The sequence below is a fragment of the Lolium perenne genome, chromosome 4, assembly GCF_019359855.2.
Source record: "Lolium perenne isolate Kyuss_39 chromosome 4, Kyuss_2.0, whole genome shotgun sequence".
In the NCBI taxonomy this organism is placed as follows: domain Eukaryota; kingdom Viridiplantae; phylum Streptophyta; class Magnoliopsida; order Poales; family Poaceae; genus Lolium; species Lolium perenne.
In genome coordinates, this window is record NC_067247.2 from 181,583,552 (window position 1) to 181,587,621 (window position 4,070).

Consider the following 4,070-nt stretch of genomic DNA (forward strand, 5'->3'; position numbering starts at 1 on the left):
AACCCTACGTGAGTATAACGCTGCCCATGGCTTTGCTTCTATTAGCGCTCAGGCCGCCAGGATGCCGGAAAACTGGCTTAGAGCTCGCAATTTAGATCAGGATTTGCGTAAGGAGATTCTTACCGGAAAGAGCACTTCTGCATCGTTGAGCATGGTAGAGAAACCTAAGTATAGCAGTCCGGATAAAACCATAAAAGCTGCAAAGGCTGCAGTAGAGCTGTGTGAATCGCTTTCCGGAGACGCTCTGGCAAAACATCAAGAGCGTGTCAGAGAGTTGCTTGATACCATCGAGCAGCAAAATGCTGAGCAGCTAGCCAAGCTGAACAAGGCTGCAGCTTCGAAATCCGTGCATTCAACAAAGAATGCCGGTAGCAAGTCCCATGGGCAGGCATCATCCCCCCATCCGGACAGAAGAAAAGAAAGATAAATGAATGCGCAGCAGATGACTGTGTATGATCCGATCCTCGCCGGAAAACAACAAGCCGGGCAACATGATGCCGGTAGAAAAAGCCAAGGGGCAGATCGAGGCTACGCCAGAAGAGGTTATGCCGGAAACAATCATGCCGGTAGACATGAAACCGGGCAAAATTATCGAGCTGCAAGGGCAGCGTATGAAGAGGAGGAAATACTTCCCCCAAGGTACCGGCAGGCAAGGGTCGCGGTACCGGAACATTACGATGAAGCTGATTCGACAGCTGAAAGACTCACGGCATACCGGAACCCGTTGGGGGAACGCGTAGGAGAAAGACACCTACCAGAACGGGATGCGAGGCACCGTCTGGATAGAGTGTATCTATCTGAGATGATTGAGGCAGAAGGTCCTCCGGGCCCAAAATGTTTTGGTCCAAGGATCATGAAAGAGGAACCACCAGTTCGCAACTTCCAGTTGCCGCGTGACACAAAAACGTATGATGGCACTACTAAGCCGGAAGACTGGCTTGCAGATTACGTAACCGCGGTATACGTCGCTGGTGGCGGAGGAACCGTAACTGGTGGAGGAAACCGGCGTTGGGCCGTCAGAATTGTACCATCATTCTTGGTGGGACCGACACGAATCTGGCTGAATAATTTGCCGGCAGGAAGCATAAACGGTTGGTTGGACTTTGAGGAAGCTTTTGTGAGTAACTTCAGCAACACATACCGGAGGCCCAACAGGCCGCAGCAGCTCGCCTTGTGCGTGCAACGCCCAAATGAAACAGACCGGGATTACCTGACCCGGTGGAACTCCAAGAGAAACTCCTGCGAAGGGGTGATAGAGGCGCAAGCCATTGCCTGGTTTTGCAATGGGTGCAGAAGAGGTTCGCCTTTGTGGCAAAAGCTGCAGCGGAACATGCCGGCAACTCTGGCGGAAATGATACGTGTGGCAGATAGCTACGCATTGGGAGACCCAATGCAACCGGCAGTGCAAGCGGATCCGGCGCAAACGAGCCAACCACGCCAAGATCAATACCGGGACAACCGGCACAACAAGAGAAGGGAAGATTTTCCGGATCGAATGTATGGTCCACAGCAAGTAGCTACGGTACAGGATAACTCCGGCCCCAGCGGGAGCCAAAGGCAAAAAATCGGATCGCGGCCGTGGGCGGGTCCTAAAAACCAATGGGTTGAAAAGAAGAAGTGGGAGAGAGAAAAGATTGGCAAGAACATATGAGATACACTATGGAAGCGGCGATGAAGCAACCATGCCGGTTCCACACTCCAAATCCAACAAAGCCGGCGAACCATTTAACAAAAGATTGTTCTTGGATCAAGCACTTGATGCTGAGGGGTGCGGCAAAAGATGCGCAAGCGCAAGGATGCTCCACAATACTGCCTCCCTCGCATGCCATGTTACATCAACACCCGTTACCACCACCACCACCGCTTACCGGAGCAAACGCTCTACCGGTACAGCCTCAGCCAAACCGGCAGCAGCATCAGCAAGTTCATCAGGTGGGAGAAGGCAATGGCCAACCACCTCCACCGGCACCTTTGGGCCGGAACGTTTACCATGATCCGGACATGTGCTGTGTTGTGTTTGTCACTGAGCCAACCGACAGACAAAGCCTGCGTCGCCGTTCCATGGAAGTGAACGTTATGATGCCGGTAGTACCGAAATACATGCTATGGTCGGATCAGGAAATCTCCTGGTCGTTCAAGGATCACCCCAAGATAATGCCTAATCCGGGTGGTTATGCTCTTGTGGTAGACCCAATCATGCATGGGCCAGCAACTCGAGTCAAGTTCAGCAAAGTGCCGATAGACAATGGAAGTAGCATAAACATCATGTACCGGCACACCATGCATACGCTGGGCATAACAGAAAATATGATGCAACCAACTCGCACAACGTTTCATGGAATCGTTCCGGGCTTGTCCTGCGCGCCAGTGGGAAAAGTCCGGGTGGATGTATCGTTTGGAGGGCGTGATAATTGTCGGGTTGAAAACGTTGAGTTCGAGGTGGTGGACCTAGATAGTCCCTACCATGCAGCATTGGCAGCTTTCATGGCCTCAACTCACACGGCCTATCTCAAGATGAAGATGTCGGCACCTCGAGGACCCTTAACTGTGGTGGGAAATTACAAAGTCTCACTGGAAACCGCTTCAGCCGGATCAAATCTGGCAGAATCGCTGGTGATTGTAGAGGAAAAGAGGAGGATGCAAACTGCGGTTGCGCTGGCTCAGTCCTCACAGCTGAGCTTAGCGGCAATGAGCGCAAACTTGGGCACACCGGCATTCAAGCCGACAAAAGAAACAAAGGACATTGTGCTGGATCCAGCTTACCCTGAGTACACCGTTCGTATCGGTGCCGACATGAGTGAGGCATAGGAAAGCGCGCTCGTCAGCTTCCTTCGTGAGAATCGGAATATCTTTGCCTGGTCTACTGATGACTTGGTAGGTGTTCCGAGGGAGCTGGCTGAGCACTCTCTAAATGTCCGGAAGGATGCTAAGCCGGTAAGGCAGCTGCTGCGCCGGTTTGCTGAAGACAGGAGAAAGATCATTGGAGAAGAGGTGACAAAGTTGCTGGTTGCCGGTTTCATCGTGGAAGTGCTGCATACTGAGTGGCTAGCCAATCCGGTGCTGGTCGAAAAGAAGAAAGAAGAGAACCTTGAAGCAAAAGCTCCAAAGGTGTGGCGCATGTGCATCGACTACACCAACCTGAACAAAGCTTGCCCGAAAGACCCTTTCCCCTTACCCCAGATCGATCAAGTGATTGACTCCACTGCTGGGTGTGAGTTGTTGTCTTTCCTGGATGCCTATTCCAGCTTCCACCAGATTCCCTTGAAAAAGGAAGATCAAATAAAAACTGCGTTCATTACCCCGCACGGGGCTTATTGCTATGTCACTATGCCTTTCGGTTTGCGCAACGCTGGTGCAACGTACCAGCGCTGTATGCAAAAATGCTTGTTTGATCAAATTGGAAAAAATGTGCAAGTTTATGTGGACGATGTCGTAGTAAAAACTAAGGTAAAAGAAACCTTGATCGATGATCTCCGGCAAACATTTGATAACTCGAGAAGGTTCCGGATGAAACTCAATCCGGCAAAATGCACCTTCGGTGTTCCCGCCGGCAAACTGCTTGGCTTTCTCGTATCAAGCCGGGGCATTGAGGTTAATCCGGTAAAAATCCGAGCAATCGAAAGAATGACTATACCGCGAGATCTCAAGGACGTGCAAAAGTTTACCGGAAGCTTGGCATCGCTAAGCCGGTTCATAAGCAGGTTGGGAGAGAAGGCTCTGCCGCTCTATGCTTTGATGAAAAAATCTGATACTTTTGTCTGGACCCCTGATGCGCGTGGTTAACGTATTGTCTCTTCGTTCGACACGCGTCCGTTGGGAACCCCAAGAGGAAGGTGTGATGCGCACAGCGGCAAGTTTCCCTCAGTAAGAAACCAAGGTTTAATCGGACCAGTAGGAGTCAAGAAGCACGTTGAAGGTTGATGGCGGCAAGATGTAGTGCGGCGCAACACCAGGGATTCCGGCGCCAACGTGGAACCTGCACAACACAACCAAAATACTTTGCCCCAACGAAACAGTGAGGTTGTCAATCTCACCGGCTTGCTGTAACAAAGAGTTAACCGTATTGTGTG